At 37.1% G+C, this 23,572-nt stretch overlaps 1 protein-coding gene across 2 annotated transcripts in view; it reads right to left on the bottom strand.

Moving 5' to 3' along the window:
- Positions 1–23,572, bottom strand: part of Nalcn (sodium leak channel, non-selective) — a 298,952-nt gene that overhangs the window by 177,675 nt on the left and 97,705 nt on the right. The window lies entirely within an intron of this gene.

Genomic DNA, 23,572 nt, shown 5'->3' with positions numbered 1-23,572 from the left:
TTATTAAGGCCACTCCTCATAGTTAAAAGGAGATTTATTTAATGGCATAACTTACAAATTAAGGGATAGGTAGGTCGCGGGGTCTGGGGAAGGTGTATCACAGTCCAGCGGTGTTCTCTGGAGCTCTGCTTTGTCCACCTCCACCATCCAGGGTCCTGGAACCGAGAGAGTCTCTGCTGATCCAGATCTCGGGTCCCTAGGCGCCTCCCTTGGCCCCGCCTTGTAGGCGTGACAGTTGCTGAAGTCTCAATGGAGGTTGGAACTTCCAGATCAAAGCTGGAATGGCTACCCACTACATTGGATTGTTTTATATTGTATACAAATTATATATATTGAAATTGATATTGTTAGAAAATGCTATATGTATATTTCTAATTGTACTTGTACAGTTCATTTAACAATGCAATTTTCTGATCCTTGAATGTTATTATTACCAACTATTAGGATATAAAGAAATGATAGTTAGTAGTTAGACATTACAATAGAACTTGTTGTCATATTAGATATGTTTTAAGAATTGAGCAGATATATTTTAGATAGGTCATCTTCAAACCCTTCAGAGAACTACAGAATATGGCATTTAAAATGATTTAATAACTTAGAAAAATTTTCTTTTTTGTTATGACTATGAGACATGTTGGCTCCTGGCAGTACCAATCTACTTCAGAGAAAATATGGGCATTGAAGAAACTGCGTATGGAGTTAACTTTCATTGTGGCAAAAGTTAGCCACTGGACAACAAAGTATCCTTGAATCAACAGGACAAAATGGACATACAGGACATGAAACAAAGGACTATTGATTCTTGATTCTTGTCAAAACAAGTGTGGTTATGGCTTTATCAAAAGGCATCTTCTGAAGCCAGGACAATATGGCACCATCCCTGACGTGGCCTTCGCAACTCGAAAAAGGTACAGTGCCCTTTTCTTCGAAGGCAGCTGAACAGGCAGTGGGCCGATGGCTTCTGATGTGCAATGGAACAGCAGCTGAAACAGTTACTCTTGAAGAGTAACTAGGCTCACGCCTCTCAATAGTAGACTGGCATTTGATAGAGGGATGTGGAGAAGAACGGGATGCTGAGATGAAGCCATATGTACACAGCCAAGAAGAATGGACAGCTGAATTAAAAAACCATTGACAATTTCCAGAATTTAAAATCCTGAATCATGACATGACACTAGTGGAATTCAGGTGTTTCTGGTATATGGACTTCTCTTACCCAATGTGAGGTTGAACTGTTGACCTTGTGTACATTCTACTTCACAAATGAGTCTGTCAGATATGCTAAGCCTATAGACTGAAGATGATGCCCCAGCATTGCAGAGAAACCTCAGGTGACTGTCCAGGCAGCTGGCTGTTTCTGTCAACTCACAAACTTTTTGGAAGTTGCTTGCATGCACTTTCTGTTTTTATTTTTGTTAGCTAATATTATTTCCTTCTTGGGTCTCTGAGGGAGTTGAAGATTAGTTAGTTATAGTTGAAGATTAATTAGGATAGAAAGTGAATTAGAGACATTTTGGACTTAACAAAATAGGATAATGAAATTATTATCTCTGAATTTGTCAAATACAAATGGACTAGACATTGTTCAGACATTTATTACTTGTATATATTGTATATAGTCATTGTACTTTTGTATATAGTTTTTCTTTTGTTAGTTATAACCTTTTTCTTTTTTTTCCTTTTTATTAAAATAGAAAAGGGGAAATGTGGTGGTATTTTACTTGTACTGAAATGTGATTTTAATTGTATGTTAATAAAGTTGCCTGGGTGTCAGAGCTATTAGAGCCATAGCAATTGCGTGGCGGCGGTGGCGCACGCCTTTAAGGACCTGGAGGGCGGTACATACAGGCAGTGACAAGGCAGTCACATGTTTAGGTTTACAACCAATAAGAAGGCAGAACAGCTAGACTATATAAAGACATACACACAGGAAGTAGGTCCCTTTTGGAGACTCTCTTGACTGAAGAGGATCACTGAAGCAGGAAGGGTGAGGCTCTTAGCTCTGACCTCTTGGCTTTCTTTGAATCAGCTCTGTGTATCTTATTTAATAAGACAGTTGGTTACATCTACAGCTGGCACTTTAAATGTCACTGTGAATGTTGCTTTTCTCTTTCACATGCAACCTATCCCTCTACATTAAAGGAAAAAGACCCTACTTACTTTGGACCATCTACATAATTTCCCATGGTGTTTATAACTTATTCTACTTAATATTCTCCATTTTAATTCGCTGACTGATAGCACTTGAAAAAATCATTAGGCATACACAGTCAAACACTTCTCCTATCTATTCTCCTATACATCAGCAAATGACTAACATTTTGTTTAGCTTTCAAGAACTGTAGAACAGCCTGGTCTCTCTCTCTCTCTCTCACCATTATGCCTTAAACTTCAGCTTCCTGGCATTATAGGTGTGTGCTACCTTGCCTGTTTTATTGAGGATTTTATACATATAAGTAGACTTCCACACTTGGCATTATGAGAGAGGGTACAAAAACAAGACTTGTGTGTTTTAAAGTTTGGAAAGTAAAAGATCACTTCCAAAACATTTATAATAAACTATCTGCCTCTCAGGAATGTCAAAAGTTATTCTTGTCCATACATTTTGATCAGCAATAGCACAGTCAGATGCAATGCTTCTCATGTATTAATGTGTGTATGGATCTCTTAGAGTTAATTTCTTTTTAAAGTAATTATATTTTGCTGTTCATAGCCTTGTCAATGTTGTGTGGTGTTATTTTATCTTTCTTATCAGTTTTGAGAGTTTTTTAATATTAAAGTCATAAATATTTGTCTACTAAATGTACTGGATATATTTATCCCTTAATTAATAGTTTACAACTTTGCATTTTACACTTTCATATCCTTCTATCTTCAGACGATGTTTTAAAAGATTACCTTTTGAAGTGGTGTTGTGGCCTGAACCTGTAATACCAGCACTGGGCAGGCAGAGGCAGGAGTAAGTTGAGACCCTGTCTTTAAAATGATAAATGAAGTATGCAGAATGCGGCTTGAAAACTAGTATTTAGTCACCACAGCCAGAAAAGTATTATGTTGTCCTATTTATCTGGACCACATTACATATTCTTTAGTAAAACTTTCAGATATATTTGTGTGTGTATATATATATATATATATATATATATATATATATATTTCCCATAGGCATTCAATATATATAAGTGTGCACGTGCATGGTGTGTGTGTGTGTGTGTGTGTGTGTGTGTGTGTGTGTGTGTGTTTCTACATAGTTCCAAAAGACAGAAAAACAACTGATTTTTCTGTTTGGTTTTATATGCCTACATAACTCAGATATTTTTTAGTAAAGTCTCCTGGATGTCATTAGAAATGTGTATATACCATCTATAAATGAAATATTTCTTTTTTAAGATTTGCTTGGGAGTTAATTATACTAGTTCCCCTGTTGTAGAGATCTAGCTGTAAGGTAGTTACTGCACAGTACAGTGATAATAACTGGAGTTCATCATCTTCAGTGAAAATACCATCAGTATTAGTATGCAATTTTCCAAATGAGGCTTGATAGTTAAAGGCTTTAGATTTCTATTTTCTTACTATTCATCAAAGCAATAACATATATCACAAAGACTTCTAATAGGCATTATTTGTTTATTCGAGGAATACATTCTAAATAATAAGAATCATCTGTGGACATTTAATGGCAAAAATATATGTAAAGAAATTCTAATTTACTTGAGATTATAGATTAGCCTCTCACTGGGAAAACTGTATCACAATGTACAGGAGAGGATTAGCTGAAATAGTTAATTATTTTGGTATGTGTTGTGAGGTTTGGCAGAGAATTTAAATTCAGAGGAATATTAAATAGTTCTTAGAAGTATCCAGGAGGCAAGCTTGAGAGCCCCTTGCCATGGGAGATTCAAAAATATTTCTGTAATCTCAACTTTCATGATTGTTAAGGCATGGTAGAACTTTCTAGATTATTGCTATTGGTCACATAATTTGAAGAAGGTAGATAGTCTGCCTGTAGAGCCAAACTACCTGAAAACACTCTCATAAAGCTACCCAAACAAATGTTCAATATTGAGGTTTTCTGAAAATCCCAGTCAGAAAGTAGTTAGTGTGTATGGAGTAGATATCCACTGTCACTCTTAGCTCTCAGCCCTTCAGTATGGTAGCCCCTCAAAGGACTGATGGAGTGATGGGTTCTCATCAGAGGGCTCTGCTACCAAAGTCTGTGTTAGATCTCTCATGCCCTTCATCTTTCTCTCCATCTGATGCCCACTACCTTGGGACTCTTTCCATCAAGTCCATATGATGTTGCTTATTGTTCCTGGGCAAGGATTACAAGCCCACATTAATTTTTTCACTGTAATTTATTCAGTCTATGCTATTGTGAACTAAGACAACATCCTTGTAGAACTCTCTCTCTGTTGTAGATGTAACCAACCGTCTTATTAAATAAGATACACAGAGCCGATTCAGAGAAGAAAGCCAAGAGGTCAGAGCTAAGAGCCTCACCCTTCCTGCTTCAGTGATCCTCTTCAGTCAAGAGAGGTCTCCAAAAGGGACCTACTTCCTGTGTATATGTCTTTATATAGTCTAGCTGTTCTGCCTTCTCATTGGTTGTAAACCTAAACACGTGACTGCCTTGTCACTGCCTGTATGTACCGCCCTCCAGGTCCTTAAAGGCGTGCACCACTGCTGCCACGCACTTGCTATGGCTCTAATAGCTCTGACCCCCAGGCAACTTTATTTATTAACAAACAATTAAAATCACATTTCAGTACAAGTACCACCACACTCTGTGATTATTTTTAAATAGAAGTTTACCTTCTTAAATACTAAGATGACTTTGTAATAACTTTCCAATAATATCTTGCTGCATTTTTTTGGAAAATACTTAAAAAATACATGGGAATTATTTCTTTCTTCTTAAAAAAAAAAACGTATTTATTCAGAAACATCTAAGTATGTGGGTGTTTTGCCTGAATGTATGTTTTTGCACTAAATTCATGCCTTGTGTCCATGGATGTCAGAAAGGGCATTGGATTTCATGGAACTGGAGTTACAGAAGGTTGTGAGCCACCATGTAGGTGCTGGCAATTGAACCCAGGTCCCTTGAAGAGCAGCCAGTGCTCTTAATCACTGAGCCACCTCACCAGTCCCTACCTTTCTTTTTACTTACTTTGAAGCAGCACTGCCCACAGTTTCTGTGTATGAGTGTAGGTGTACAAATGTCTTAGACAGCATGTGGAGGTCACTCAGAGGACAACTTTGATGTCAGTTATGGTGATATTTTATTTGTATTAAAATGTTATTTGTATGCCCACATACTCCAGGGCATCAGTCAGTGTTGGCTTTCCACCTTGTTTGAGACATTGTCCTTTGTTTTCTGCCACTGTGCATGCCAGACGACTAAGCCCATCAACTTCTGGAGATTCTACAGCTGGTAGTGGCCATGTTGAAGGGGCTGCAGTCAGCAATGGAGCTTATGGAATTCAACCACCAAATAGCAAAGCTATGATGGGTACATCCTGGAGAGGCAAAATGCCAGGAGGGTTGTCTCTAGAATGACCCTTGCTTCTGCTGTGCCTTCTCCTGCTTGCTGCTGCAGTGTTCCTATCATATTTGGCATAGTGTGATTATTATGTGAATGAATCCCACTGTATCTAGTACACGTGACTGTTTCATGGAAAAATCCCATTCCTCACTGGGCAATTTACATGCAGATCATAGTGAAGATAATTTTTATAAGAGCAATGATACTTAGTTGGATTAATGATTTAATTGAACTTTCCCAGTCAGCCTAAAAGATACAGGTGGTTAAGATAGTGAAGATGACTAGGGAAATGGTTTAGGCTGCTCTGCCAATCACTCCAATGACAGATTAAAAAAAGAGACAGAAATAAGAGTAGAAGTCACCCCCCCCCCCTTGCTAGATGTGAGACTTTCTGAGGATGGAAAATAAGAACAAGGAAGTTTCATGTACTACAGTCCCATGAATTCTGGTTGTGAAAAACCAGGCTGACAATTAAAGAAAGCAATTATGTCCCTATACCCAAGGCTAGGCCTGAGTTCGTTGGTCATGTAGCTTACAGAATTAATCACAGGTTTAGGTGTGCACCCTGAAAAAAAAACAAAGTTGTAAAAGGAAATTAAATGACCCTCTTGGGTGTAAAGAAAAATAGATGGTTAGCTAGACCACTTGAGTAATGTTTTGTAGAGTAGAAATAGGATAGGAATCTGATACATTGAAACTGCAAACAGCTGCCCATCAGCACAAAGGAACTGGCTCAAATGTACTTGGCTTGCTTAGAATCTTGTTAATAATAACAGAATCATTTCTTTGGGGTGAAGATGTTATGGTGGGAAAAGTAATACAAAGGAAAACATTTAACTACTGTGGGATTCTAAGAAAGACATCATGTAACTTGTGATCACAATGTGATTTTTTCCTGTGTAAAGATTTTAATTTGCTTTTGAAAAAGATGTAACTTGTGGTTGTGGGGTAATCTTTTCTTATGTAGAAAATTTTTGTCTTAGGTAGAACAAAAGGGATGAGAGAAAAACAGAGCAGAGAAGAAAGAGGAAAATAAAATGAGGAATTAAGCTTTGCACTCTCAGATAAGCCTTTTGTGTATTTAGTCACCAACTCCCCATCTCCTGTCTAGTTTCTCTGACCTGCTGTAGCTGGACTTTGACCCTCAGCTCTACACGAGTTGTGGAGCTTTGAACCATAAGGTTCTCACATTTGTACAGAGCCCTTTACCCACTGAAGTATCTCTCCAGCCCTCCTCTTTCTTTTATCTCTTTTTCCAATGAATCTTTGGCAATTTTGTTTCTAATCGCTACTTCCTTTGGAATTCAAAAACCACAGATATGGTACATTTATATGTTCTGAATATTGGTGTCAGCTTCCTTCATAAAGAGTAATTTTTTTCTTTTTGCATTTCCCAAAACCAAGAGTGAATTTCTAGCCCTCTAGAGGTGATTTCATTCCTTTTGGAGAATGCATGATCTGCTGGGTTGTCTCAAGCTTCAAATAATATAATTCCACAAAAGGGGGAGGGGAAGATAAACATAGAGAGGTTTATTTGGGCTCACAGTTCTGTTTCAAAGTCTAGGGGCTACACCTACTGATGGCCTTCCTGGCAGTGCCCAAAAGTGGTACAATATTACTTTGCAAGAAATGAAGATCATGCATGAATATGTATTCTTCAATTTCTCTCCCTCTTATAAAGTCAGCAATATTCAATCATGAAGTCTCCATCCTGGTGTCCTTAGACCCCTTCCCCCAAAGATCTTATCTCCGAAGTCTGTATTTAGGTTAGGCTTTCACTCTCTTTTTGGTGTGTACATATACATATGCAGATGCCAATGGGATTTAGAAAAGGTCATCAGATATCCTGGAGCTGGAGTTGCAGGGGGTTTTGACTCTCTTGATGTGGGTGCTAGGTACTGAACTCTGATCCTTTGGAACAGCAATGAGTACTCTTAACCACTGAGTATTGTAGTAGGTGGATTTTTCTTTCCTGCCCACCAGTTTCCAAATAACTGACATGGAAACTAAATATTAATTATAAATCCTTGGCTGATAACTTAGGCTTACTACTCACTAGCTCTTACAACTTAAATTAATCCATTTCTCTTCAGCTATGTGCTGCCCCAAGGCTCATGTACCTCATCTGTGAACTTCATGTTGCTTCTTTCACATCTGGCTCATGACTCCTCTGACTACACCCTTCTTCCCAGCATTCTCAGTTTGGCTCTCCTGCCTAACTTTATCCTCTCTGGCTATTGGCTAATCAGCTTTATTAAACCAATCATAGTGACATATATTCACACAGTATAAAGGAATATTCCACATTTCCCCCTTTTGTCTAATTAAAAAGGAAGGTTTTAACTTTAACATAGTAAAATTGTATACAACGAAATAGTTATTAAGTAAGAATTACAGTTACAATATCCAGTTCATTTGTATTTGGCAAATTTAGAGAAAATACTCTATTATATACTCTATCTTGATGAGTCCAAAGCTCTGTACCTAATTTACCTTCTATCACAACTAAGGGAAACTGTAACTATGACTGTCTAATCTTCAACTCCATCAAAGACCCAAGAAGGATATAATTTTACCTGAGTATATAGGAAGTGTAGTGCAAGTCACTTCAAAAACAACAGAGACATCTGGCTGTCTGGACAGTCACTTAAAGTTCTATAGTGTTGGGGCATCCAATTTTGGCCTACAGGCCTGGTATATCTGATGGACATTTCTGAGAAGCAGGGAATTTTGAAGAACTGTCCTACCTTGTTTTGGCAAAGTTTGGCAGTTGCTTTCTTTTGTATCCCGTTCATACAGTTTGGACAATATACTATCAGCAATTGAGGCAAGGGCAGTTTATTTGCCTAAATGGCTAGCTTTTGCCTAAAGAAAACAAACTCCATATGGAGTTTCATTGATGCCCATTTATCTTCTCTGACGTAGATTGGTGCTGTCAGGAGCAGATGTGTCTCACTGTTATGAAAAGCTTTAGATTATTAAACATATTAAATGCCATATTCTGTGGGTCTTTGAAGTGTTTGAAGACCATCTATCTATCTAAATATACCTGTTTATGACCTTGAAAACATACCTAATATGACTATGAGTTTAGCTATTATAGATGACTATTAATCTATATTTCTTAATTATATATTGCATTTTTAAATGAGCTGCATAAACATAATACCTAAACAAGAGGAGAAACATACATACAGTATAACAAAATTAACTTTAAATTTGTATAAATAAACCAAAATCATATCATTGTAAAATAATTTGAAATTAATACTTGTTTTTTCAGTAATCTACCCTTTTATCTCATCATTTCTACATTATATCCCCCTTTCTTCCTTTAGAAATAGATTTTTGAATTTAACTTTTTTTCTTAGTCTTTTTTTTTTTTACTAAGAACCAATAACAATTTGTAACCAACTCCCCTTAAATAATAATAAACATCCATAACCCATCTTTTGGGAATATGGGCCTTGTTCTCTAGACTAATTCCTGTTCTTTGAAGGCATTGTAATCTTTGGGGAAACCTTGAGAAAATCAGGATAAGTGTTAAGTCTTGTCTGGAGTATTCTGTGAGGCTGGATCATCTCAGTCAGCAGCCTTGAAGCTATTCTGGATGCTGGATTACCTGGGCTATCTGTTTTTATTGGTGTCTGGTCCCCTTGCTCTGGAAAATGCATAAACTTTTAAAGGTATCATACATATCTGCATTAATACAAATATGGACTGTGTGTTGTACATAAGTCAGCCAAAGATGATTTTTTTGTTTTATGTTTGAGTAGGTAAAATATACATCATGTGTCTTGTAGTTCTTTTAGGTTTATTTTGTTATGTTTATATCCAGGATTTTCAGGGTATCTTCTTGATCAAATCTGATCTTCTTTAACCTTGAATGAATCCACACTCTTATTTCCTGTGTAAATAAAAGCATATTATCTTCCCCAAAGTAACATATCTTTTGACTTCCATTTTTGAAGTTAAGACATTTTTTAAAATACATAGTTTGGTTTAATTTAGCAGTCTTTATAATCCAAAGTATTTTAGCAGCTATCACTTGCTCAATCACAAAAAAAAATTCAAAGACAACATAATAACATACAGAATTCAGACTCTCTGTGTATTTCCCATCTTTCCATGGCTTATTATATTTTCTTATTATTCTATTCCTTTTTAAGGACATTACTATTTTTTTAAACTATTGTTTTAATCTATGACTGTCTCTACCCTTTCTCTTTTCTCTCTCAAGCCTATGTATATTTTTAAATACACTGTAACCTGTTCTGAGTTTTTTTTGATCTGGATATGTTTTTACTAAGCATCAGCACTGCTTTTTTGATGGCATGGGTGAATCTTTTTTTTTTTTTTGAGACAGGGTTTTCTCTGTGCAGCTTTGCACCTTTCCTGGAACTCACTCTGTAGCCCCAGCTGGCCTCGAACTCACAGAGATCTGCCTGCCTCTGCCTCCTGAGTGCTGAGATTAAAGGTGTGCGCCACCACCGCCTGACATGAGGTGAATCTTAAACTGCCATGACAGCTACTAGCACTGCTCAGCTTAGCACAAGTTTGTAGCGCATATTGATTGACCACTGGCTCTCCCTCAAAGGCAGCTGCCAGGAGATGCTTTTCTATACTGCAGCTGTCATGTGAGACTGCAGGACATGGCTTGTCTCATGAGCTCAAGCTCACAGGCAGTGGCCAGGAGATGCGTCCCTGTACTGAGGCTAGCATGAGAGACATGAAACTAGGAAGCTGCTCTTGGGTCCATTTCTGTGTGTCTAGCATTCTTTCCCAAGTTCTCTCAGGTTTTATATGGCTGTAGGTGCCAAGCGTTTAGGCACCATTTGTAGGTGGGCTTTTCTTTCCTACCTGCCAGTTTCCAAATAACCAACATGGAAACTAAATATTAATTAAAATCCTTGGCAGATAGCTCAGGCTTATTACTAACTAGCTTTTACAACTTAAATGAACCCATTTCTATTAATCTATGTGCTTCCCTGAGGCTAGTTTACCTCATCTATGAACTTCATGTTGCTTCTTTTACATCTGGTTCATGAATTCCTCAGACTCCATCCTTTTTCTTCATAGCATTCTCAGTTTGGCTCTGTGGTGATATATTGTGTACCTTAATAAACTTTGCCTGAAGATCAGAGGACAGAACAAGCCACTGGATTAAACATAGAAACATAGATGACAGGCAGTGGAGGCACACACCTTTAATCCTAGCACTTGGGAGGTAGAGATCTGTCTGTATCTCTCTGAGTTCAAAGCCACCCTGGACTATGTGAGATTGACTTAGTCTAGGAGAGAAACAGAGTCAGGCAGTGGTGGCACACACCTTTAATCCCAGCACTCAAGATCTCATGTCTTTGCTTGGGAAGCACACATGCCTTTAATCAAAAGAAGTGATAGCTGGGTGGAGAAAGGTATATAAGGTATGTGAGGAGATAGGAACTAGAGGCTTTTTCAGGCTGAGAAGTTGGTGAGGTAAGAGGTGGTGGCTGTGGCTTGTTGCTTTGTTTCTCTGATCTTTCAGCATTTACCCCAATATTCTGGTGCAGAGTTTTTAATTATAAGACCATTTACCAATTCATATTACAGCTCTCCTTCTAACCTCATCTTGTTCAGCTATTGGCCAGTCGGCTTCTTATTTAAACCAATCATGGAGACATAGTCACATAGTGTAAAGGAATATTCCACAGAATACTCTCTGGACACAAGCTTTCATTCTCTTCATACCTTATGTGATGGTTAAATTTCAAAAGAACAAGAAAGGCTAAATATTAGGGGCTAAATATTAGGTCATAGGTTAAATATTAGGTGATGAGGCACAACTGAATACTGGTAACATACATGAGTTCTGAGAGAGGCTATAACACTATTTTTTCTAATGCTGTCATGATTTTGTTGTTGTTGTTTTTGTTTTTGGTGTTGGATAAGTGTCTTAGTTAGGGTTTCTATTGCTGCAATGAAACACCATGACTTAAAGCAAGTTGGGGAGGAAAGGGTTTATTTGGCTTATACTTCAGCATTGCTGTTCATCACTGAAGGAAGTCAGGACAGGAACTCAAATAGGGCAGGATCCCAGAGGTAGGAGCTGATGCAGAAGCCATGGAGGGGAGCTGCTTAATGGCTTGCTTCTCATGGCTTGCTCAGCCTACCTTCTTATGGAGCTCAGGACCAACAGCCCAGGGATGGTACCAGCCACCATGGGCTGGACGCTTAACCATTGATCATTAATTGAGAAAATGCCTTAAACTTGAATCTTAATGAAGCATTTCCTCAACTGAGGCTCCTTCCTCTCTGATGACTCTAGATTGTGTCAAGTTGTCATGCAAAACCAGCCAGTACAATAAGTACATAAAGTATATTTGAGAGTAAAATATAAAACACAATGTGAAGGTTCATAGCTTCAGAATGGCTATTCTAACTGTTCATTGAGGTGTGCTGACTTTGGGCTTAGAAAACTAAAAAGAAGAAGAACAAAAGAAGGAAGAAGTGGAGGGAAAGAAGGAAAGAAAGAAGGAAGGAAGGAAGGAAGGAAGAGAAAGTGAAAAAAAATTAAAGAAGTTATGGAGAACAAGATAGTAGGCAGCATTCCTCCATATTCTCTGCTTTGGTTCCTGCCTCTTCTCTTACTCGAGTTCCTGCTGTAGCTTCCCTAGATGATGGACTGTAACCAGAATGAATAAGATTAAATAGTCCCACCCCAGGAAAGAAAGGTATACCTTGTTTGCTATTATTATCAGAGAATTTACTTAATAATCTTAGTAATACACATTCTATGATTTAAAGCTTGTATGTCATTATTTAAATTTATTTTTATTTTATAATAAGACATATGACATCTAATATATACTACAATAAACCTTCTTTTCTTCAATAAAATTACCAATAAAGGGTCCAGATTTAAAAATTAAATGATGTATGCATGTGATACACAGACACACATACAGGTAAACACACATAAAACAAAAATAAATAAGTCTGAAAAAACATTTTAATAATTAAATGAGTTATTGTCAAAAAGATAGTATTGTGTTTGTTCTCAAGATAGTATATATTTTGCACCAAATAATGTATAATTGAACTCAGGTGGCTAGCAAATAGAATAGCCAGATGAATGACAAATTTTGGAAGGAAGGATGAAAATTAACTGATTAGAAAATAATACACTTAACTTAAAAGGAATAATAGAAACTGTACCACTCTTTTAATTCAAAGATAATGCCTGAACATTTATGGGTGACAAATTATAAATGAGTGCATCTTACCATGCACCTGTGGAGATGAACCAGGGCTAGACTGTCTTTTTCAATATCATTTGGAGGCTATCGGTCCTTTTTACTGTGTACGACCTCCCTTGTCAGCAGCCCATAAGAGAGCTTGGTCTGATCCTTCATGTGGGCTGATTATCTGTTCTTACTTCTTGAGGCCTACAGCTTTCTGTATGTCAGAGTCCCCAAGCAATGGATCTTATTGTTCCTTCTATAACAATGGAAAGGTTTCCCAGTCTCTGTCTTCTAGCCATGAGGTTTAGTGTTTGTACTTGTTCTTGACACAGAATGCATTGCCATTATATTTCTGGTGAATAAGGGGTGAACTTTTTTTCAAAGCTCCATAACGTTCCTCAGACTTTCTGTTTTATCTGTGAGTGAGATGTTCTGGAAGCAGAAGAACTTTCATAAAGTGTGGACTTGTTTTATCACCTTGTAGAGAGCCGCCTCTTATGGAGTAATTTCTGTGTTCCTCCAAAGACATCTGCTCTTACAATAATTATTAGAATGAAAATAAGTTAAATAAATCATTTGTTTTAGTTCCAACAAATTCTTACAACTATATTGGAGTAAATTAATCAGAAGAAATGATCAAATTATGAAAATAAACCATTCTGCCATTGCAGCAATCTTTGACATTATTGTTAAGTTTAATCTCATTTTCTAGGAAAACTTTAATTAGGTAAATTTCTTCTGACAACTATTTTTATATATTTCTAAAATATTTGAACATTATCATGAATTTTATCAGTGTTAGGAACATTATCAGTGCTAGATGAAATAACACCACTATAATGATAAGCTGAACTATTTAGCCATTCATTTCAAAAGTTTTCTTTTGAACTATCTAGTGTGCTGACAGTACACTAGAGACCTGGGGGCTATAATTAGTTGTCTGTGACAATGAGATGATTTGTGGGGTTGACTGTGTCAGAAACTCCAACTGTGAACACTGGCTGATTTTCCAGTCATAAACACTAAGAACTCTGAGGTCCAAACTCAGGTGAGCTTCTGTTATGGTTTGCACCTAGAATGACCCCCATAGACTCATGTTTTGAATTCTAGGTTCCCAGCATATGGCACTAGTTTTAGGTTATGGAGCCTTTAGTGGGAGCCTTGTTCGAGTATATAGGTTACTAGGAGTGGGCCTTTGGAGGTTATACTGCCCATGATTCTGACCTATGGACTCTGTTTTCTGGTTATATGGAGAACTGAATGGACTGCTCTCACAGACACATTTTCACCATCACCAAAACCTGAATATTTTTGAGCTGTGAGTCAACATAAATATGTCTTTATACAGAAGTTTAATTGCTGCTAAAGACATGTTTATTCAGTTTTTAAATTTTTTTATTGTTTTTTGCATGTTTAATGCTTTTTAATTTTTCCCAAAGACCTTGAATATCTTTTATATCTTGTATATCAGAAGCAGTGACAGTAGACACACATAGCTCACTTCTGTCTTGACATGAATGCTCACCATTCATGCCGGTTGTTTGTAGATTTTCATAGATGCTTTTATCATGTTAATAAAGTTCACTTCTCTTGGTGGTTTGTTAAGGGCATTTCTCACAAATAGCTTTTATCTGATGTTCTTTATGTACTTAGCTAACTACATAGATTTTCTTTCATTCTTAGTGAATAGTATTAGAAAAACAGATTTCCTGACACTTAAGCAATTTTAAATATCCAAGACACTTGACTTTATATAAAAAATTAAAGACTACTAAGTCTTACATTATTAAAACTTATAACTTTCATGGAAACCAAGGCAACTAATAAAAGCAAAGCTAAGAGATAAGCTGAACTCATGGAGAGAATGTGCCGTTCCCTTCACCAGATAACTGCAAAACAACCAGGTCCACTTATCGGGGAGGCAAAAAAATTGAAGATGAAAAAAGTTAATTCTGTACTGTAATCAAGACCAGGCATATTATTTTATAATGATAAAATTGAAAATCTGAATGACTATAAATTTAGAGTGAAATGAAGTTGTTCATACAATCTGGTAGAAATACAAATTGGCAGAATAAGTGTTTTTAAGTATTCCATTCTCTAGTAATTTCTAGTCAAGATACATGCTCTGAGAAAAAGAAACAAACAAAAATTCCTCAAAGTCTCTCCCCAATGTGGCATGAAATCAGAGAGGAGAGTGTTGACAGAAGCATTGTATCTTATGGCAAAAGATCAAAAGCAAAGCCACTGAAACTATAAGCCATTATCCATGGAACAAATAAGCAAACAGTACTGGGATCAACAGGAGTATTTTCAAAAGGTCATAACGCATGAAAGAGAAAACCAAACTGTTTATAGATATTTGATACTCTTATAAGATATACATTGGAATGATGAATATACTTCTTAGAAGAATAAGATCAAAGGAGTTTCTTATTCTGTCTATACATTGTTTCTGAATGAAAACCTTGAAGCAAACAGCAAAAAATTTACTTTTGAAGAACCAGGATGTGAGCACAAATATTTATTATGCAATATCATCTATGTGATGGGTTTATAAAATGACTGATAATTAAGAATAAAGTTGAAAGTTGCAGATTTTTCAAAGGCTGGACATTTCACATGGCAGAAATGATAGACAAACATGAAAACAAATTCAGAAGACTAGCCTTACATAGTGAACGAAGGCTAATGGCTATATTTGACAACCTAGGTATCTACCATGGAGAAGTCCAATCTTTCCCAAATCTTACTAGCGCATGGCAAGTTTAGTATTAGGGTGTTGTTGCTTGAGCAACAATCCCTTCTAAAGATAATATTCATTCTCTTGAGCTACAGAAAATCTAAAAATAATTAGCATCTTGGCTAGATTATGACTCATCACCTCTGAAAAATCAGCTTAATAAATATTTTAGTTTCCTACTGCAGTAGAGAACGATTTTAGAACTGTTGGAGAGATGGATTGGTACTTGAACTGTTCACATAGATGTGAGTTTGAGATACACAGACCTGAGAACCATTCCATCTGTCTTCTTATTCATTGAAGATTATTTGATAGGTCACTTAATTTCTATAAATTTTAACAGCTAAAACTCTCATTTAAGATTGTGTCAAGTACTCCCAAGGTTATCAGAAAACTAGTACTAACAAAAATTGAGATAATTGCATAGAATCATCCATGCACAACTTTTTCAGTTTATTTCCTATGGATTTCCCATCACCAAGCAGAACTGCTTTAGTTAAAGGTTCTTAAGCTTCTCTGTCCTCTCTCTGTAACCAGCATGAAAGGAAGAATCACAATCATGTGAATTTATCACAGGGAACCTGAAGGTGTTTGGAAGGAATTCTGAGGGCTATCAGTTAGTGAGGACCACATTACTTTCTGAAGCCTTCAGCTTGTTTAGATCAATGGCCAACTCAGTTGAACAGACATAGAGGTGAAGAGGGGAGGAGACAGAGGCAGAAGTGGAAGAGACACCTTTTGATGGGAAATTTTAGCTAATTGACTCTCAGGAACTCAGCCTAAGATCCTCTTTCTCTCTCCTGATTTTACTTCTAAGAATGTTTTTAAATCTTAAAAGGTGTGAAAGAGGGCTGAGCTCTGCATACAGGTAGGTCCAGAGGAATCCAGAGTGAAGGGATGATGGTAGGATGTCAAACAGAAGGACTTTGTGTAATAAAGAAGGTAGCTTCTCTCTCACCACTTCCTGCTTCCTTATTTCTCTTCCATCAGTTTGTAAGTTCCTATTATTTTTAATTGAAGAATGAAATTTATCTACATCACTAGTAGATTCCAACTATTCTAGTCACCTCAAGACAGAATTATTTTAGAAATGGCAGCATAAACTACCTCCCAGTATTTGTTTTAATGACTGAAATTAAACTGCTTAATAATAGTATAGAATAAGAAGCACTTCATAAATTTTGGAAATAAACAATCATGCATATACATTGCTCCAATGTCTAAGCCAAAATACACCTAACAACAAATTTTCTATTTGTTTCTTTTATTTCTATTACTCATAAAAATGGAATACTTTTCAATTATGTTTATTTATACAATGTTAGGTAGAAAACAATAGTTTAATAAAGACAATATAGTGTACATGTGAGTGTACTGGCAGGGAGTCGAGAGACATAATCTAAGCTTGAGAGACAACATACATCAGAAAAGCTGAATATCTGTTTCAAGGGCTTTTTTTTACAGGCCACAGTTATGGTTTTTAATCTAATGTTCAGGAAAAAGACAGAGCACTATGTTATGACTCCTTTTTGTTTGAAAATTGTAGTTTCTTAAGTGAGAAATTCTGTTAAAATTGCTCCCCTCCTGTGATAGGACTGCACTTAGCACATAGATTTTTAATAAATGGACAGCCTACTGGATACACAAATATCCAGATAACCATACAGCAGAAAATAACACTGTCAATAGTAATATTTGTGATTAAAACATAAAATTATATTAAAACACATATGTGTGTAATAGTAAGTAAATATTATCTTAGATGAAAATGAAATATAAATTTTTTATTAAATAATTGGTCTCTACTTTTTATGTTAATGCATAGTCCAGGAAATAAAAATATCCTTTTGCTGTTTCTTAGCTAATTCTAAATTTAGATTAATTAATCCAAAGTAACAGAGCAAGTCTCTGGCTCCACAACAGAAGCTAAGCAGCTTAATTCGTTCTTAAAGGAAGCTGGTTTAGACTGTGAGTTGACTCCTAATGGGTAGAGTGGTTTATTTTGAATTTTTCAAAACAATTTATTCTGTAATGTATAGAAACCTAACAAAGAAATTGCTTCTTTCAAACCTCATGGCCTTTTGTGATGTAGTGTGAAAGTTAAGCTTTCAGAGCTCTTACATAATGCTGTTTCCTAAATACAGAGCCCTTACACTCCCCATCAACTGTGGTCAATATAGCTGTTTGGGGGGATTAAATGAGATAATGAATTTCTTTAAAGTACTTAGCACATAATGGGCTTTTCAAAAAGTGGTAGCTATGAGAAGTCTAGTTGGAAAACTCTGTGCTCCTATAGCTCATACAACTTCCAGCATATTGCTTACTTTTGTAAACAAACTTTTTTTTTATTTTTTAATTTATTTTATAATTTAATTTAATTCTACACATCAGCCACGGATTTCCTTGTTCTCCCCCCACCCCCCGCCTTCCACCCAGCCAACCCCCCATTCCCATCTCCTCCAGGGCAAAGGCTCCCCTGAGGATTGAGTTCAGGCTGGTAGATTCAGTCCAGGCAGGTCTAGTCCCCTCCTCCCAGGCTGAGCCAAGTGTCCCTGCATAAGCCCCAGATTTCAAACAGCCAACTCATGCACTGAGTACAGGACCCGGTCCCACTGCCTGGATGCCTCCCAAACAGATCAAGCTAATCAACTGTCTCACTTATCCAGAGGGCCTGATCCAGTTGGGGGCTCCTCAGCTATTGGTTCATAGTTCATGTGTTTCCATTCATTTGGCTATTTTTCCCTGTGCTTTATCCAACCTTGGTCTCAACAATTCTCGCTCGTACAAACAAACCCTCCTCTTTCTCACCAATTGAACTCCTGGAGCTCTACCTGGGGCCTGGCCATGGATCTCTGCATCTGGTTCCGTCAGTCATTGGATGGGTTTTCTAGCACTACAATTAGGGTGTTTGACTATCCTATCACCAGAGTAGGTCAGTTCGGGCTGTCTCTCGATCATTGCCAATAGTCTATTGTGGGGGTATCTTTGTGGATTTCTGTGGGCCTCTCTAGCACTTTGCTACTTCCTATTCTCATGTGATCTTCATTTATCAAGGTCTTTTATTCTTTGTTCTCCCTCTCTGTTCTTGATCCAGCTGGGATCTCCCACTCCCCTAAGCTCTCTTTCTCTCGACACTTGCCCTTCATTACCCTCAATCACATCCATTTCTCTGTCATTGGGCAATCCCTGTGTCATTCTTGGGGTCCTGTAAACAGACTTTTATTGAAGTCCATCTATCTTAAGACCACATTCACTTTTACACAAAGATGGCTGAGCTGAGGAAGTGACAGAGAGTGGATGGTCTACAGAGCCTAACATGCTTATTTGGCTCTTCAAAAAAAGTTTGGTGATTCTCGGCTTGAACTGAAAGGCAGTATTTGTTAAAAAGTACATTTAGCTAAAAAAAAAAAAAATTATCCGTACTCAAAATAAATCATTATGACTCACATACAACATTTTTTTTTTATTCAAAAAGGCAGGATACTCTAATTTGAAGGAAGTCCAAACATATCCTGAGAAACTCAAACACTGAAAGTCAATCCATCTACTGGAATAGATTTTGATTGCTCAAGTAGTACAATAATAAACTGATGTCTATAGATTATTTAAGTTAATAAAATCCTATGTCTAGCTTATTTATTCCTTTTCTTTCCAGGATTTCAAAGAGTTTGTTAGTGTGTTTATTTAGTTACTTATCTATCTTTTTATTAAGAAACAATAAAAAGACATATAGAAAAGTGTATTTACATAATGTATTAATTTGCTGAGTTGGGTATAAATATATGCTTATAAAACCATCACCATCAATGCCACAGACATGTCCATTCCCTCCTAAATTGTCCTCCTACCATCTTTGTTCTTGATGTTAGTGTTAGATGCTTAATAACACTTCATACACCGTCTGTGCTCCTAACATTTTTACATGTTCAATATCATATGGTTGGCAATGAGTACTTATATACAGAGGATTTACCTCAACACCAGGCTTATTTTTAAAATCAAATCTGTGTTAATGGTTTGGGAAGGTATATATTTCAGTAGTAGGTATATATAACAAGCAGGAGGTATATATTTCAGGTTTTGCCAGGTTTTGCTATATCATCTTAGCTCTGTGGTTGTTATTTTTAATATATCAATAAAATTATCAAAATTAACAAAGAGTAATCACCTGCCCCAAGACTCTACCAGCAATTAAGCATCAATTAATGAACTCCACAATAGAAATTCTTTGATATTTTGTTGCAATTTTTCATAGTATAATTCATAGTATAATATATTTAACATTCTTAAGCACAGGCTAGGAAAGAGGTAGGCTTTGTATAAGAAGAAATCAGGGAAAGTTTCCTGAAGGAGTCAAGTTACTGTGTTTCCAGGGTATGTGGCCACTTTATTTATTCCAAAGGACATGGTATAACAAACGTCTACTGTGGGAAGGCCACAGAAGTGACGCCCATGCAATCTCTAACATCAGCACTCCTGCAGGAGAGACTGGTCCTCCTTGAGAGAATGGCAATATCCCACCACCATGCTCATCTCTGTTTACTCTCTGGAATGTTGGTTACTACTCCTTAAAACTCTGATGTAATTCTTTTGTGCAATTGGAACCTTTCGTTTCACCTACATAACAGGGCCTACTAAACATGTCATCTCTACCTCTATTTTAAACATTTTCTTCCACTTTATCCAGTTCCATGTGTAGATTATGCCTCCTGCACATGCCTTTGCCTCCAGTGTTTCTCTCCCAAGTATATTACATAATAGTCTACTACACAATGCCTTTTGTGGAAGAAGGAGTCCATATTGCTATGTTCTGTGGAGTACAATAAATGAGTAAGGAAAAGATGTTCCATTCATTCCTCCTAAAAACCCCTTGATAGAATTCCATCAGGATAGAACAACCCCTGACTCCATCTACACACTCTCTACTCATCTCTCCATCAACCATTCTTGCACCTTGACTTTGCCCAAACCACACTGTCTTGTCTAAGAATTGGAAATACTCTTCAATATCCACTTGACACTCAGCAATTCTCAGGCTATAGTGGTTCCTTACACTCTTGTCACAACCCCATTCTTATGTTTAAGCTACCCATCTCCACACAACACCCTAAGTTTTATATTTTATTACCAAAATCATGGTGCAGTTAGAAATCTTGGATTCTTTTTTCTGGCCACGATAACTTTCTTATTCTCTCACTTCAACCAAACATGTGTTTTGATCATATAGAGATCTTGAGTGTTTTCTTTTTCTCTTAAATTCTTCTCTATTTTTATCTGTTTCCATAGCCAACCTAGGCTACCTGGCCTTCATTTCATCTTCTTTGTGAGTCACTCCTATCTCCTCATCCCTTTGTCTCTCAGTTCTCCCATTCCAAATAAATAAAGCTCTAAAGCTGGGTCAGTTTCAACCTTGCCTTTCTCCTTTCTTATGTAAGACCCAGGACAATTATCATTTTTCACGTTGATGTCACTGTTAAGTACATACTGTGAAAATTTGGTTGGATCTTTAACATTATATTAGAAGTGTCATTATTATTATTATTATTATTATTATTATTATTATTATTATTACTTTGTTTTTTTTCGAGACAGGGTTTCTCTGTATAGTTTTGCGCCTTTCCTGGAACTTGCTTTGTAGACCAGGCTGGCCTCCAACTCACAGAGATCGGCCTGCCTCTGCCTCCCAAGTGCTGGGATTAAAGGCATGTGCCGCCGCTGCCGCCGCCGCCGCCGCCGCCGCCACCACCACCACCACCTGGTGAAGTGTCATTATTATTATTTTATTATTATTATTATTATTATTATTATTATTATTAGTTGTAGAAAAATTTCTAAACGGTCTCATTATGCTAGCTCAGTTGGTAGAGCATGAGACTCTGAAACCCAGAGTCATGGATATGTGCCCCACGTTGGGTGCAAATTGTAGACAAATTTTTAAACAGCCTTATTAAATAAAAAACACAGAGCCAAATATAGGGGTGAAAGCCTTAAAAATCAGAGAAATAGTCATAGCCACCAACCTTACCTCTCCAGCTCTGCAGCTACCTAAAGTGAGCTACTTCCTGTCTACCTGCATCTTTATTATCTTGCTGTTCTGCCCTCTCATTGGCTCTTAGCCCAGCTACCTCACTTCCTTGTTGCTGCCTGCCTGTAAAGACCTCCAGGTCTCTATGGTTGGTACTGGGATTAAAGGTGTGTGTCACCACACTTGGTTCTATTCTCTAGTGTGTGCTTGAACACACAGAGACCCTGCCTGCCACATGATCGGATTAAGGGCGTGTGCTACCACTACCTGACTTCTATGCTTACTTAAAAATGTCTGGCCTTTTCCCCCTTGATCTCCAGGCATGCTTTATTTATTAACATACGAATAAAATATAACCACATTTCAACACAAATAAAATATCACCATAGTTAGTAGTAGTAGTATATTTGGCTTAAACTCTCTGTTTTACTTAAACTTCCTATTTCATTGTGTCATTTCCTTGGATGTTCATCCATTTCTCACTATGTAAGAGAAACAGAAATCAGTGAGGACCCACCTCTCTCATCCACATCCTGTCTCTGTGTTAAAACTTTATTATAAAACATCACTATCAGTCTATGTTTTTGTTTATGTTGTAAAAAATGTTTACATTCATTTACTCATTTTGATTGTGCATCTATATGACTGAATATCTCTGTATATGTGCAAATTTGTGCAGTGACATATGTGAGTATATCCTGTATTGATTCTCTGCTTTTCAACATGTAGATTGAAGACTGAACTCAGGTCATCAGGCTTGGATGGAAGTACCTTTAGCAACTGAACCTCTTTGTCAGCCCATTTCTACTTCTTTGCTTGCATTGCAGCAAAATTATTGCCTTTTTGGTATTGATTTAGATATAATTTCCTCATAAGGCTCTCCATTCTTTCTCTACTGTTATTGTTTACCATCTGTTTTTCTTGCTACCTGTAAGTATCATGTAACCTGAAACTATTAGATCCATGCCATATCACAGCTGTTCCTAGGCAGTCGAAGTTTAGGATTAAATGGATTTTGTTACAGGAAATAGACCTCCATGAGGAGGATGGAATTTATAAATGACTCCATAGAAGTTTCTTGACCTCCACATGAATGTTTATATTAATATATGCATGTGATAGATTCTTTTTCAGAAAAGTTTATGTGTGTGTGGTCCGAATTTTTATCAACCCATTCTATTTTTAATGTGTTGGGTGAGTTTTGAGTAACTAAAAGAACTCAATTACAGAACAAATTGTTTTCTCTCTGAAAATGTTTTTGTAATGGTTTTCTGGTTTTAAGTTTGTTTTATTCATATATGGGATTTCTTGAAGTGTAGCACTGTTAGATTTATATATCTCCTTTATACGATGAATGGCTTTCTATATGTCAATCAATTTTTCCATAAATATATGACCATTAAATTATGATATTTGCTTTCAGAATGATTAAAAACAGTGGTCTTTGAAAATGATTAAAACTATTTAAGAATTAGACCTTAAGCTCCTTTACCAGAGGCTAGGTTGATTATAGGGACCTCAGATCATTGCCTAGCCCAATCGTCATCAGAGACACTTCACCCGGTGACTGATGGAAACATGCCGAGACCCACAGCCAAACATTAGGCAGGCCTTGGGAAATCCTGTGAAAGAGGGGGAGGAAGCATTGTGGGAGGCAGAGGGCCAAGGATACCATGGAAAAATATACAGAGTCAACTAACTTGGGCTCATGGAGTCTCACAGAGACTGAACCACTAACTAGGGAACTTTCATGGGACCTGTGCCCTTTGTACATGTGTTGCTGTTGTGTGGCTTCGTCTTCTTGTGGGACTCCTGGTGAGGGAGTGGGGGCTGTCTCTGACTCTGTTGCCTGCTCTTGAGACCTTTCCTCCTACCAGGTTGCCTCCTCCAGCCTTAATACGAGAAGAGGTGCCTAGTCTTGCTGCAACTTGATATATACATGAAAGGCTTGTACTTTTCTGAAGGGAAAGGACAGGAAGTAGATGGGGTGAGGGACTGGGGGTAGGGGAGTGGGGGTGGGGAAACTGTGATCAGGC

The sequence above is a fragment of the Peromyscus eremicus genome, chromosome 9, assembly GCF_949786415.1.
Source record: "Peromyscus eremicus chromosome 9, PerEre_H2_v1, whole genome shotgun sequence".
In the NCBI taxonomy this organism is placed as follows: domain Eukaryota; kingdom Metazoa; phylum Chordata; class Mammalia; order Rodentia; family Cricetidae; genus Peromyscus; species Peromyscus eremicus.
Note: the sequence above shows the minus strand (reverse complement) of the source record. Positions and strands in the feature narration are given on the sequence as shown.